Below are 15783 nucleotides of genomic sequence, written 5' to 3' on the forward strand. Positions count from 1 at the left end.
ATTAAAATCATCTTTCCAGCTTGAATTTCAATGATGCATTGGGGCAACGATTTTGTGAGAAACATCTTCACCCTTAAATAAAGATTTTCTTAATTCCTTACCTGTGTGCTAATTAGATATCACCTTGTTTTCACATTAAACAGACTTCCACATGAGAAAGCAGCAAGGATGCAGTGGCGTTAATGTTTCCTGGTGTCAACCTGTATTATTTCAGTAGACATTGAAATGAGGATGCATCTTGCTGCCTTTCCAATGAAGCAAGTTTAATTTAGTAATAGGTGAAAAACCATCCCTATAAAGGTGTTAATCAGAGACTTGGCTTTGTGGACACTTTTCAGAGAACAAATTTGTTAGCATAAAAATAAAGCCAGAAAATGAAGAGCTGTTTAATCACTCAATTGGATTTTTTTTTGCCAGCATATTTCTTTTTCTCTGCAACCCACTGCTAAATTGTGCTTCCTAGCTGTTTTTATAAAATAAATGAATCAAATCTAACTCTGATTACATCAGAGAAGGCCAGGTGCCCTACACCAGAACAGGGGGTTTGAAATTTTGACTTGTCTACTTAAAGATCACCAAAATCTGATAACAAGGTCAATTATGTCCCTGGGTGGGATTGAACCACCAACCTTTTGGTTAGTAGCCGGACACACTAACCGATTGCGCCACAGAGACACTTTGCAAAAAGTCCATACTGACAAAGGCTAATAAGCATACATCTAGAACGTTTCCTAGAAAAACTTTAAAAAGTCAATAATCTGGAGAGTTTTTGTAAGATGTTTCTTCCATCAACCAACGAAGAAACACATTGGTACTTTCCCATGATGACTGAGTGCTTCAGGATCTCTTGCACTTACATGTGCAGCAAAGTACTGCAATGGAAGCATGCTGGGCCCATAACCCAGAGGTAGGCAGATTGAAACTATCCTTTGCTATATGCATTTTTTTTTGTTAATTTAAGTAATCAAAACTGGGATTGATATTTTTGTTCTTTTATTTTTACTTAAAGTACAATAACTTTTACCATTATAATTTGTTTTAATAGTATATTGACAGTATAGTTTTCTTTAAAAAATCCTCTTAATTTTCTTTACCCTATTATTAAAAGGGTAATTGACAAAAACAAACTACATTGTCACCAGAAGAGCAATACAAAATGTACAAGTGATATATTAAAATCATCTTTCCAGCTTGAATTTCAATGATGCATTGGGGCAACGATTTTGTGAGAAACATTTTCACCCTTAAATAAAGATTTTCTTAATTCCTTACCTGTGTGCTAATTAGATATCACCTTGTTTTCACATTAAACAGACTTCCACATGAGAAAGCAGCAAGGATGCAGTGGCGTTAATGTTTCCTGGTGTCAACCTGTATTATTTCAGTAGACATTGAAATGAGGATGCATCTTGCTGCCTTTCCAATGAAGCAAGTTTAATTTAGTAATAGGTGAAAAACCATCCTTACAAAGGTGTTAATCAGAGACTTGGCTTTGTGGACACTTTTCAGAGAACAAATTTGTTAGCATAAAAATAAAGCCAGAAAATGAAGAGCTGTTTAATCACTCAATTGGATTTTTTTGCCAGCATATTTATTTTTCTCTGCAACCCACTGCTAGCTGTTTTTATAAAATCACTGAATCAAATCTAACTCTGATTACATCAGAGAAGGCCAGGTACCCTACACCATAAGAGTGGGTTTGAAATTTTGACTTGTCTACTTAAAGATCACCAAAATCTGATAACAAGGTCAATTACGTCCCTGGGTGGGATTAAACCACCAACCTTTTGGTTAATAACCATACACACTAACTGATTGAGCCACAGAGACACTTTGCAAAAGTGCATACTGACAAAGGCTAATAAGCATTCATCTAAAACGTTTCCTAGAAAAACTTTAAAAAGTCAATAATCTGGAGAGTTTTTGTAAGATGTTTCTTCCATCAACCAACGAAGAAACACATTGGTACTTTCCCATGATGAGTGAGTGCTTCAGGATCTATTGCACTTACATGTGCAGCAGAGTACAGCAATGGAAGCATGCTGGGCACATAACCCAGAGGTAGGCAGATTGAAACTATCCTCTGCTATATGCATTTTTTTTTTGTTAATTAAAGTAATCCAAAACTGGGATTGATATGTTGGCTCTTTTATTTTTACTTACAGTACAATAACTTTTACCATTTTAATTTGTTTTAATAGTATATTAAAAGTATTGTTTTCTTTCAAAAATCCACTTAATTTTCTTTACCCTATTATTAAAATGGTAATTGACAAAAACAAACTACATTGTCACCAGAAGAGCAATACAAAATGTACAAGCGATATATTAAAATCATCTTTCCAGCTTGAATTTCAATGATGCATTGGGGCAACGATTTTGTGAGAAACATTTTCACCCTTAAATAAAGATTTTCTTAATTCCTTACCTGTGTGCTAATTAGATATCACCTTGTTTTCACATTAAACAGACTTCCACATGAGAAAGCAGCAAGGATGCAGTGGCGTTAATGTTTCCTGGTGTCAACCTGTATTATTTCAGTAGACATTGAAATGAGGATGCATCTTGCTGCCTTTCCAATGAAGCAAGTTTAATTTAGTAATAGGTTAAAAACCATCTTTACAAAGGTGTTAATCAGAGACTTGGCTTTGTGGACACTTTTCAGAGAACAAATTTGTTAGCATAAAAATAAAGCCAGAAAATTAAGAGCTGTTTAATCACTCAATTGGATTTTTTTGCCAGCATATTTCTTTTTCTCTGCAACCCACTGCTAAATTGTGCTTCCTAGCTGTTTTTATAAAATCACTGAATCAAATCTAACTCTGATTACATCAGAGAAGGCCAGGTACCCTACACCAGAACAGGGGGTTTGAAATTTTGACTTGTCTACTTAAAGATCACCAAAATCTGATAACAAGGTCAATTACGTCCCTGGGTGGGATTGAACCACCAACCTTTTGGTTAAAAGCCGTGCACACTAACTGATTGCGCCACAGAGACACTTTGCAAAAGTCCATACTGACAAAGGCTAATAAGCATTCATATAAAACTTTTCCTAGAAAAACTTTAAAAAGTCAATAATCTGGAGAGTTTTTGTAAGATGTTTCTTCCATCAACCAACGAAGAAACACATTGGTACTTTCCCATGATGAGTGAGTGCTTCAGGATCTCTTGCACTTACATGTGCAGCAGAGTACTGCAATGGAAGCATGCTGGGCCCATAACCCAGCGGTAGGCAGATTGAAACTATCCTCTGCTATATGCATTTTTTTTGTTAATTAAAGTAATCCAAAACTGGGATTGATATTTTGGCTCTTTTATTTTTACTTAAAGTACAATAACTTTTACCATTTTAATTTGTTTTAATAGTATATTGACAGTATTGTTTTCTTTCAAAAATCCATTTAATTTTCTTTACCCTATTATTAAAATGGTAATTGACAAAAACAAACTACATTGTCACCAGAAGAGCAATACAAAATGTACAAGTGATATATTAAAATCATCTTTCCAGCTTGAATTTCAATGATGCATTGGGGCAACGATTTTGTGAGAAACATCTTCACCCTTAAATAAAGATTTTCTTAATTCCTTACCTGTGTGCTAATTAGATATCACCTTGTTTTCACATTAAACAGACTTCCACATGAGAAAGCAGCAAGGATACAGTGGCGTTAATGTTTCCTGGTGTCAACCTGTATTATTTCAGTAGACATTGAAATGAGGATGCATCTTGCTGCCTTTCCAATGAAGCAAGTTTAATTTAGTAATAGGTGAAAAACCATCCCTACAAATGTGTTAATCAGAGACTTGGCTTTGTGGACACTTTTCAAAGAACAAATTTGTTAGCATAAAAATAAAGCCAGTAAATGAAGAGCTGTTTAATCACTCAATTGGATTTTTTTTTGCCAGCATATTTCTTTTTCTCTGCAACCCACTGCTAAATTGTGCTTCCTAGCTGTTTTTTTATAAAATCACTGAATCAAATCTAACTCTGATTACATCAGAGAAGGCCAGGTACCCTACACCATAAGAGGGGGTTTGAAATTTTGACTTGTCTACTTAAATATCACCAAAACCTGATCACAAGGTCAATTATGTCCCTGGGTGGGATTGAACCACCAACCTTTTGGTTAGTAGCCAGACACACTATCCGATTGCGCCACAGAGACAATTTGCAAAAAGTACATACTGACAAAGGCTAATAAGCATTCATCTAGAACGTTTCCTAGAAAAACTTTAAAAAGTCAATAATCTGGAGAGTTTTTGTAAGAATTTTCTTAAATCAACCAACGAAGAAACACATTGGTACTTTCCCATGATGAGTGAGTGCTTCAGGATCTCTTGCACTTACATGTGCAGCAGAGTACTGCAATGGAAGCATGCTGGGCCCTTTAACCAGAGGTAGGCAGATTGAAACTATCCTCTGCTATATGCATTTTTTTTTGTTAAAGTAATCCAAAACTGGGATTGATATGTTAGCTATTTTATGTTTACTTAAAGTACAATAACTTTTACCATTTTTATTTGTTTTAATAGTATATTGACAGTATTGTTTTCTTTCAAAAATCCACTTAATTTTCTTTACCCTATTATTAAAATGGTAATTGACAAAAACAAACTACATTGTCACCAGAAGAGCAATACAAAATGTACAAGTGATATATTAAAATCATCTTTCCAGCTTGAATTTCAATGATGCATTGGGGCAACGGTTTTGTGAGAAACATCTTCACCCTTAAATAAAGATTTTCTTAATTCCTTACCTGTGTGCTAATTAGATATCACCTTGTTTTCACATTAAACAGACTTCCACATGAGAAAGCAGCAAGGATGCATTGGCGTTAATGTTTCCTTGTGTCAACCTGTATTATTTCAGTAGACATTGAAATGAGGATGCATCTTGCTGCCTTTCCAATGAAGCAAGTTTAATTTAGTAATAGGTGAAAAACCATCCTTACAAAGGTGTTCATCAGAGACTTGGCTTTGTGGACACTTTTCAGAGAACAAATTTGTTAGCATAAAAATAAAGCCAGAAAATGAAGAGCTGTTTAATCACTCAATTGGATTTTTTTGCCAGCATATTTCTTTTTCTCTGCAACCCACTGCTAAATTGTGCTTCCTAGCTGTTTTTATAAAATCACTGAATCAAATCTAACTCTGATTACATCAGAGAAGGCCAGGTACCCTACACCATAAGAGGGGATTTGAAATTTTGACTTGTCTACTTAAAGATCACCAAAATCTGATAACAAGGTCAATTACGTCAATGGGTGGGATTGAACCACCAACCTTTTGGTTTATAGCCGTACACAGTAACTGATTGTGCCACAGAGACACTTTGCAAAAGTCCATACTGACAAAGGCTAATAAGCATTCATCTAAAACGTTTCCTAGAAAAACTTTAAAAAGTCAATAATCTGGAGAGTTTTTGTAAGATGTTTCTTCCATCCACCAACGAAGAAACACATTGGTACTTTCCCATGATGAGTGAGTGCTTCAGGATCTCTTGCACTTACATGTGCAGCAGAGTACTGCAATGGAAGCATGCTGGGCCCATAACCCAGAGGTAGGCAGATTAAAACTATCCTCTGCTATATGCATTTTTTTTGTTAATTAAAGTAATCCAAAACTGGGATTGATATTTTTGCTCTTTATTTTTCATTAAAGTACAATAACTTTTACCATTTTAATTTGTTTTAATAGTATATTGAAAGTATTGTTTTCTTTTAAAAATCCACTTAATTTTCTTTACCCTATTATTAAAATGGTAATTGACAAAAACAAACTACATTGTCACCAGAAGAGCAATACAAAATGTACAAGTGATATATTAAAATCATCTTTCCAGCTTGAATTTCAATGATGCATTGGGGGCAACGATTTTGTGAGAAACATTTTCACCCTTAAATAAAGATTTTCTTAATTCCTTACCTGTGTGCTAATTAGATATCACCTTGTTTTCACATTAAACAGACTTCTACATGAGAAAGCAGCAAGGATGCAGTGGCGTTAATGTTTCCTGGTGTCAACCTGTATTATTTCAGTAGACATTGAAATGAGGATGCATCTTGCTGCCTTTCCAATGAAGCAAGTTTAATTTAGTAATAGGTTAAAAACCATCTTTACAAAGGTGTTAATCAGAGACTTGGCTTTGTGGACACTTTTCAGAGAACAAATTTGTTAGCATAAAAATAAAGCCAGAAAATTAAGAGCTGTTTAATCACTCAATTGGATTTTTTTTGCCAGCATATTTCTTTTTCTCTGCAACCCACTGCTAAATTGTGCTTCCTAGCTGTTTTTATAAAATCACTGAATCAAATCTAACTCTGATTACATCAGAGAAGGCCAGGTACCCTACACCAGAACAGGGGGTTTGAAATTTTGACTTGTCTACTTAAAGATCACCAAAATCTGATAACAAGGTCAATTACGTCCCTGGGTGGGATTGAACCATCAACCTTTTGGTTAATAACCTTGCACACTAACTGATTGCGCCACAGAGACACTTTGCAAAAGTCCATACTGACAAAGGCTAATAAGCATTCATATAAAACTTTTCCTAGAAAAACTTTAAAAGTCAATAATCTGGAGAGTTTTTGTAAGATGTTTCTTCCATCAACCAACGAAGAAACACATTGGTACTTTCCCATGATGAGTGAGTGCTTCAGGATCTCTTGCACTTACATGTGCAGCAGAGTACTGCAATGGAAGCATGCTGGGCCCATAACCCAGAGGTAGGCAGATTGAAACTATCCTTTGCTATATGCATTTTTTTTGTTAATTTAAGTAATCAAAACTGGGATTGATATTTTTGCTCTTTTATTTTTACTTAAAGTACAATAACTTTTACCATTTTAATTTGTTTTATTAGTATATTGACAGTATAGTTTTCTTTAAAAAATCCACTTAATTTTCTTTACCCTATTATTAAAAGGGTAATTGACAAAAACAAACTACATTGTCACCAGAAGAGCAATACAAAATGTACAAGTGATCTTTCCAGCTTGAATTTCAATGATGCATTGGGGCAACGATTTTGTGAGAAACATCTTCACCCTTAAATAAAGATTTTCTTAATTCCTTACCTGTGTGCTAATTAGATATCACCTTGTTTTCACATTAAACAGACTTCCACATGAGAAAGCAGCAAGGATACAGTGGCGTTAATGTTTCCTGGTGTCAACCTGTATTATTTCAGTAGACATTGAAATGAGGATGCATCTTGCTGCCTTTCCAATGAAGCAAGTTTAATTTAGTAATAGGTGAAAAACCATCCCTACAAAGGTGTTAATCAGAGACTTGGCTTTGTGGACACTTTTCAAAGAACAAATTTGTTAGCATAAAAATAAAGCCAGAAAATGAAGAGCTGTTTAATCACTCAATTGGATTTTTTTTTGCCAGCATATTTCTTTTTCTCTGCAACCCACTGCTAAATTGTGCTTCCTAGCTGTTTTTATAAAATCACTGAATCAAATCTAACTACATCAGAGAAGGACAGGTACCCTACACCATAACAGGGGGTTTGAAATTTTGACTTGTCTACTTAAAGATCACCAAAATCTGATAACAAGGTCAATTACATCCCTGGTTGGGATTGAACCACCAACCTTTTGGTTAGTAGCCAGACACACTAACCGATTGCGCCACAGAGACACTTTGCAAAAAGTACATACTGACAAAGTCTAATAAGCATACATCTAGAACGTTTCCTAGAAAAACTTTAAAAAGTCAATAATCTGGAGAGTTTTTGTAAGATGTTTCTTCCATCAACCAATGAAGAAACACATTGGTACTTTCCCATGATGAGTGAGTGCTTCAGGATCTCTTGCACTTACATGTGCAGCAGAGTACTGCAATGGAAGCATGCTGGGCCCATTACCCAGAGGTAGGCAGATTGAAACTATCCTCTGCTATATGCATTTTTTTTGTTAATTAAAGTAATCAAAACTGGGATTGATATTTTTGCTCTTTTATTTTTACTTAAAGTACAATAACTTTTACCATTTTAATTTGTTTTAATAGTATATTGACAGTATAGTTTTCTTTAAAAAATCCACTTAATTTTCTTTACCCTATTATTAAAAGGGTAATTGACAAAAACAAACTACATTGTCACCAGAAGAGCAATACAAAATGTACAAGTGATCTTTCCTGCTTGAATTTCAATGATGCATTGGGGCAACGATTTTGTGAGAAACATCTTCACCCTTAAATAAAGATTTTCTTAATTCCTTACCTGTGTGCTAATTAGATATCACCTTGTTTTCACATTAAACAGACTTCTACATGAGAAAGCAGCAAGGATGCAGTGGCGTTAATGTTTCCTGGTGTCAACCTGTATTATTTCAGTAGACATTGAAATGAGGATGCATCTTGCTGCCTTTCCAATGAAGCAAGTTTAATTTAGTTATAGGTGAAAAACCATCCCTACAAAGGTGTTAATCAGAGACTTGGCTTTGTGGACACTTTTTAGAGAACAAATTTGTTAGCATAAAAATAAAGGCAGAAAATGAAGATCTGTTTAATCACTCAATTGGATTTTTCTACCAGCATATTTTTTTCTCTGCAACCCATTGCTAAATTGTGCTTCCTAGCTGTTTTTTATAAAATCACTGAATCAAATCTAACTCTGATTACATCAGAGAAGGCCAGGTACCCTACACCATAAGAGGGGGTTTGAAATTTTGACTTGTCTACTTAAATATCACCAAAACCTGATCACAAGGTCAATTATGGGATTGAACCACCAACCTTTTGGTTAGTAGCCAGACACACTATCCGATTGCGCCACAGAGACAATTTGCAAAAAGTGCATACTGACAAAGGCTAATAAGCATTCATCTAGAACGTTTCCTAGAAAAACTTTAAAAAGTCAATAATCTGGAGAGTTTTTGTAAGAATTTTCTTAAATCAACCAACGAAGAAACACATTGGTACTTTCCCATGATGAGTGAGTGCTTCAGGATCTCTTGCACTTACATGTGCAGCAGAGTACTGCAATGGAAGCATGCTGGGCCCATTAACCAGAGGTAGGCAGATTGAAACTATCCTCTGCTATATGCATTTTTTTTGTTAAAGTAATCCAAAACTGGGATTGATATGTTAGCTATTTTATGTTTACTTAAAGTACAATAACTTTTACCATTTTTATTTGTTTTAATAGTATATTGACAGTATTGTTTTCTTTCAAAAATCCACTTAATTTTCTTTACCCTATTATTAAAATGGTAATTGACAAAAACAAACTACATTGTCACCAGAAGAGCAATACAAAATGTACAAGTGATATATTAAAATCATCTTTCCAGCTTGAATTTCAATGATGCATTGGGGCAACGGTTTTGTGAGAAACATCTTCACCCTTAAATAAAGATTTTCTTAATTCCTTACCTGTGTGCTAATTAGATATCACCTTGTTTTCACATTAAACAGACTTCCACATGAGAAAGCAGCAAGGATGCATTGGCGTTAATGTTTCCTTGTGTCAACCTGTATTATTTCAGTAGACATTGAAATGAGGATGCATCTTGCTGCCTTTCCAATGAAGCAAGTTTAATTTAGTAATAGGTGAAAAACCATCCTTACAAAGGTGTTCATCAGAGACTTGGCTTTGTGGACACTTTTCAGAGAACAAATTTGTTAGCATAAAAATAAAGCCAGAAAATGAAGAGCTGTTTAATCACTCAATTGGATTTTTTTGCCAGCATATTTCTTTTTCTCTGCAACCCACTGCTAAATTGTGCTTCCTAGCTGTTTTTATAAAATCACTGAATCAAATCTAACTCTGATTACATCAGAGAAGGCCAGGTACCCTACACCATAAGAGGGGGTTTGAAATTTTGACTTGTCTACTTAAATATCACCAAAACCTGATCACAAGGTCAATTATGTCCCTGGGTGGGATTGAACCACCAACCTTTTGGTTAGTAGCCAGACACACTAACCGATTGCGCCACAGAGACAATTTGCAAAAAGTACATACTGACAAAGGCTAATAAGCATTCATCTAGAACGTTTCCTAGAAAAACTTTAAAAAGTCAATAATCTGGAGAGTTTTTGTAAGATTTTTCTTAAATCAACCAACGAAGAAACACATTGGTACTTTCCCATGATGAGTGAGTGCTTCAGGATCTCTTGCACTTACATGTGCAGCAGAGTACTGCAATGGAAGCATGCTGGGCCCATTAACCAGAGGTAGGCAGATTGAAACTATCCTCTGCTATATGCATTTTTTTTGTTAATTAAAGTAATCCAAAACTGGGATTGATATGTTAGCTATTTTATGTTTACTTAAAGTACAATAACTTTTACCATTTTAATTTGTTTTAATAGTATATTGACAGTATTGTTTTCTTTCAAAAATCCACTTAATTTTCTTTACCCTATTATTAAAATGGTAATTGACAAAAACAAACTACATTGTCACCAGAAGAGCAATACAAAATGTACAAGTGATATATTAAAATCATCTTTCCAGCTTGAATTTCAATGATGCATTGGGGGCAACGATTTTGTGAGAAACATTTTCACCCTTAAATAAAGATTTTCTTAATTCCTTACCTGTGTGCTAATTAGATATCACCTTGTTTTCACATTAAACAGACTTCTACATGAGAAAGCAGCAAGGATGCAGTGGCGTTAATGTTTCCTGGTGTCAACCTGTATTATTTCAGTAGACATTGAAATGAGGATGCATCTTGCTGCCTTTCCAATGAAGCAAGTTTAATTTAGTAATAGGTGAAAAACCATCCCTACAAAGGTGTTAATCAGAGACTTGGCTTTGTGGACACTTTTCAGAGAACAAATTTGTTAGCATAAAAATAAAGCCAGAAAATGAAGAGCTGTTTAATCACTCAATTGGATTTTTTTTGCCAGCATATTTCTTTTTCTCAGCAACCCACTGCTAAATTGTGCTTCCTAGCTGTTTTTATAAAATCAATGAATCAAATCTAACTCTGATTACATCAGAGAAGGCCAGGTACCCTACACCATAACAGGGGGTTTGATATTTTGACTTGTCTACTTAAAGATCACCAAAATCTGATAACAAGGTCAATTACGTCCCTGGGTGGGATTGAACCACCAACCTTTTGGTTAGTAGCCGGACACACTAACCGATTGCGCCACAGAGACACTTTGCAAAAAAGTACATACTGACAAAGGCTAATAAGCATACATCTAGAACGTTTCCTAGAAAAACTTTAAAAAGTCAATAATCTGGAGAGTTTTTGTAAGATGTTTCTTCCATCAACCAACGAAGAAACACATTGGTACTTTCCCATGATGAGTGAGTGCTTCAGGATCTCTTGCACTTACATGTGCAGCAGAGTACTGCAATGGAAGCATGCTGGGCCCATAACCCAGAGGTAGGCAGATTGAAACTATCCTTTGCTATATGCATTTTTTTTTGTTAATTTAAGTAATCAAAACTGGGATTGATATTTTTGCTCTTTTATTTTTACTTAAAGTACAATAACTTTTACCATTTTAATTTGTTTTAATAGTATATTGACAGTATAGTTTTCTTTAAAAAATCCACTTAATTTTCTTTACCCTATTATTAAAAGGGTAATTGACAAAAACAAACTACATTGTCACCAGAAGAGCAATACAAAATGTACAAGTGATCTTTCCAGCTTGAATTTCAATGATGCATTGGGGCAACGATTTTGTGAGAAACATCTTCACCCTTAAATAAAGATTTTCTTAATTCCTTACCTGTGTGCTAATTAGATATCACCTTGTTTTCACATTAAACAGACTTCTACATGAGAAAGCAGCAAGGATGCAGTGGCGTTAATGTTTCCTGGTGTCAACCTGTATTATTTCAGTAGACATTGAAATGAGGATGCATCTTGCTGCCTTTCCAATGAAGCAAGTTTAATTTAGTTATAGGTGAAAAAACATCCCAACAAAGGTGTTAATCAGAGACTTGGCTTTGTGGACACTTTTTAGAGAACAAATTTGTTAGCATAAAAATAAAGGCAGAAAATGAAGAGCTGTTTAATCACTCAATTGGATTTTTCTGCCAGCATATTTTTTTTCTCTGCAACCCATTGCTAAATTGTGCTTCCTAGCTGTTTTTTATAAAATCACTGAATCAAATCTAACTCTGATTACATCAGAGAAGGCCAGGTACCCTACACCATAAGAGGGGGTTTGAAATTTTGACTTGTCTACTTAAATATCACCAAAACCTGATCACAAGGTCAATTATGTCCCTGGGTGGGATTGAACCACCAACCTTTTGGTTAGTAGCCAGACACACTAACCGATTGCGCCACAGAGACAATTTGCAAAAAGTACATACTGACAAAGGCTAATAAGCATTCATCTAGAACGTTTCCTAGAAAAACTTTAAAAAGTCAATAATCTGGAGAGTTTTTGTAAGAATTTTCTTAAATCAACCAACGAAGAAACACATTGGTACTTTCCCATGATGAGTGAGTGCTTCAGGATCTCTTGCACTTACATGTGCAGCAGAGTACTGCAATGGAAGCATGCTGGGCCCATTAACCAGAGGTAGGCAGATTGAAACTATCCTCTGCTATATGCATTTTTTTTGTTAAAGTAATCCAAAACTGGGATTGATATGTTAGCTATTTTATGTTTACTTAAAGTACAATAACTTTTACCATTTTTATTTGTTTTAATAGTATATTGACAGTATTGTTTTCTTTCAAAAATCCACTTAATTTTCTTTACCCTATTATTAAAATGGTAATTGACAAAAACAAACTACATTGTCACCAGAAGAGCAATACAAAATGTACAAGTGATATATTAAAATCATCTTTCCAGCTTGAATTTCAATGATGCATTGGGGCAACGGTTTTGTGAGAAACATCTTCACCCTTAAATAAAGATTTTCTTAATTCCTTACCTGTGTGCTAATTAGATATCACCTTGTTTTCACATTAAACAGACTTCCACATGAGAAAGCAGCAAGGATGCATTGGCGTTAATGTTTCCTTGTGTCAACCTGTATTATTTCAGTAGACATTGAAATGAGGATGCATCTTGCTGCCTTTCCAATGAAGCAAGTTTAATTTAGTAATAGGTGAAAAACCATCCTTACAAAGGTGTTCATCAGAGACTTGGCTTTGTGGACACTTTTCAGAGAACAAATTTGTTAGCATAAAAATAAAGCCAGAAAATGAAGAGCTGTTTAATCACTCAATTGGATTTTTTTGCCAGCATATTTCTTTTTCTCTGCAACCCACTGCTAAATTGTGCTTCCTAGCTGTTTTTATAAAATCACTGAATCAAATCTAACTCTGATTACATCAGAGAAGGCCAGGTACCCTACACCATAAGAGGGGGTTTGAAATTTTGACTTGTCTACTTAAATATCACCAAAACCTGATCACAAGGTCAATTATGTCCATGGGTGGGATTGAACCACCAACCTTTTGGTTAGTAGCCAGACACACTAACCGATTGCGCCACAGAGACAATTTGCAAAAAGTACATACTGACAAAGGCTAATAAGCATTCATCTAGAACGTTTCCTAGAAAAACTTTAAAAAGTCAATAATCTGGAGAGTTTTTGTAAGATTTTTCTTAAATCAACCAACGAAGAAACACATTGGTACTTTCCCATGATGAGTGAGTGCTTCAGGATCTCTTGCACTTACATGTGCAGCAGAGTACTGCAATGGAAGCATGCTGGGCCCATTAACCAGAGGTAGGCAGATTGAAACTATCCTCTGCTATATGCATTTTTTTTGTTAATTAAAGTAATCCAAAACTGGGATTGATATGTTAGCTATTTTATGTTTACTTAAAGTACAATAACTTTTACCATTTTAATTTGTTTTAATAGTATATTGACAGTATTGTTTTCTTTCAAAAATCCACTTAATTTTCTTTACCCTATTATTAAAATGGTAATTGACAAAAACAAACTACATTGTCACCAGAAGAGCAATACAAAATGTACAAGTGATATATTAAAATCATCTTTCCAGCTTGAATTTCAATGATGCATTGGGGGCAACGATTTTGTGAGAAACATTTTCACCCTTAAATAAAGATTTTCTTAATTCCTTACCTGTGTGCTAATTAGATATCACCTTGTTTTCACATTAAACAGACTTCTACATGAGAAAGCAGCAAGGATGCAGTGGCGTTAATGTTTCCTGGTGTCAACCTGTATTATTTCAGTAGACATTGAAATGAGGATGCATCTTGCTGCCTTTCCAATGAAGCAAGTTTAATTTAGTAATAGGTGAAAAACCATCCCTACAAAGGTGTTAATCAGAGACTTGGCTTTGTGGACACTTTTCAGAGAACAAATTTGTTAGCATAAAAATAAAGCCAGAAAATGAAGAGCTGTTTAATCACTCAATTGGATTTTTTTTGCCAGCATATTTCTTTTTCTCAGCAACCCACTGCTAAATTGTGCTTCCTAGCTGTTTTTATAAAATCAATGAATCAAATCTAACTCTGATTACATCAGAGAAGGCCAGGTACCCTACACCATAACAGGGGGTTTGATATTTTGACTTGTCTACTTAAAGATCACCAAAATCTGATAACAAGGTCAATTACGTCCCTGGGTGGGATTGAACCACCAACCTTTTGGTTAGTAGCCGGACACACTAACCGATTGCGCCACAGAGACACTTTGCAAAAAAGTACATACTGACAAAGGCTAATAAGCATACATCTAGAACGTTTCCTAGAAAAACTTTAAAAAGTCAATAATCTGGAGAGTTTTTGTAAGATGTTTCTTCCATCAACCAACGAAGAAACACATTGGTACTTTCCCATGATGAGTGAGTGCTTCAGGATCTCTTGCACTTACATGTGCAGCAGAGTACTGCAATGGAAGCATGCTGGGCCCATAACCCAGAGGTAGGCAGATTGAAACTATCCTTTGCTATATGCATTTTTTTTTGTTAATTTAAGTAATCAAAACTGGGATTGATATTTTTGCTCTTTTATTTTTACTTAAAGTACAATAACTTTTACCATTTTAATTTGTTTTAATAGTATATTGACAGTATAGTTTTCTTTAAAAAATCCACTTAATTTTCTTTACCCTATTATTAAAAGGGTAATTGACAAAAACAAACTACATTGTCACCAGAAGAGCAATACAAAATGTACAAGTGATCTTTCCAGCTTGAATTTCAATGATGCATTGGGGCAACGATTTTGTGAGAAACATCTTCACCCTTAAATAAAGATTTTCTTAATTCCTTACCTGTGTGCTAATTAGATATCACCTTGTTTTCACATTAAACAGACTTCTACATGAGAAAGCAGCAAGGATGCAGTGGCGTTAATGTTTCCTGGTGTCAACCTGTATTATTTCAGTAGACATTGAAATGAGGATGCATCTTGCTGCCTTTCCAATGAAGCAAGTTTAATTTAGTTATAGGTGAAAAAACATCCCAACAAAGGTGTTAATCAGAGACTTGGCTTTGTGGACACTTTTTAGAGAAATTTGTTAGCATAAAAATAAAGGCAGAAAATGAAGAGCTGTTTAATCACTCAATTGGATTTTTCTGCCAGCATATTTTTTTTCTCTGCAACCCATTGCTAAATTGTGCTTCCTAGCTGTTTTTTATAAAATCACTGAATCAAATCTAACTCTGATTACATCAGAGAAGGCCAGGTACCCTACACCATAAGAGGGGGTTTGAAATTTTGACTTGTCTACTTAAATATCACCAAAACCTGATCACAAGGTCAATTATGTCCCTGGGTGGGATTGAACCACCAACCTTTTGGTTAGTAGCCAGACACACTAACCGATTGCGCCACAGAGAC

The 15783-nt window shown here is 34.8% G+C and overlaps 5 non-coding genes across 5 annotated transcripts; all 5 read right to left on the reverse strand.

Annotated features, from left to right (window-relative positions):
* Window positions 1-601: 601 nt before the first annotated feature.
* On the reverse strand, window positions 602-675 carry TRNAS-ACU (transfer RNA serine (anticodon ACU)). The gene has a single exon. It is a non-coding gene; the product is annotated as a tRNA-Ser (tRNA).
* A 3423-nt stretch (window positions 676-4098) lies between these two features.
* Window positions 4099-4172, reverse strand: TRNAS-ACU (transfer RNA serine (anticodon ACU)). The gene has a single exon. It is a non-coding gene; the product is annotated as a tRNA-Ser (tRNA).
* Window positions 4173-9891: 5719 nt separating this feature from the next.
* Window positions 9892-9965, reverse strand: TRNAS-ACU (transfer RNA serine (anticodon ACU)). The gene has a single exon. It is a non-coding gene; the product is annotated as a tRNA-Ser (tRNA).
* Window positions 9966-12219: 2254 nt separating this feature from the next.
* TRNAS-ACU (transfer RNA serine (anticodon ACU)) lies at window positions 12220-12293 on the reverse strand. The gene has a single exon. It is a non-coding gene; the product is annotated as a tRNA-Ser (tRNA).
* A 3416-nt stretch (window positions 12294-15709) lies between these two features.
* On the reverse strand, window positions 15710-15783 carry TRNAS-ACU (transfer RNA serine (anticodon ACU)). The gene has a single exon. It is a non-coding gene; the product is annotated as a tRNA-Ser (tRNA).

This window comes from Pseudophryne corroboree, unplaced genomic scaffold (assembly GCF_028390025.1).
Source record: "Pseudophryne corroboree isolate aPseCor3 unplaced genomic scaffold, aPseCor3.hap2 scaffold_844, whole genome shotgun sequence".
NCBI classification, from domain to species: Eukaryota; Metazoa; Chordata; class Amphibia; order Anura; family Myobatrachidae; genus Pseudophryne; species Pseudophryne corroboree.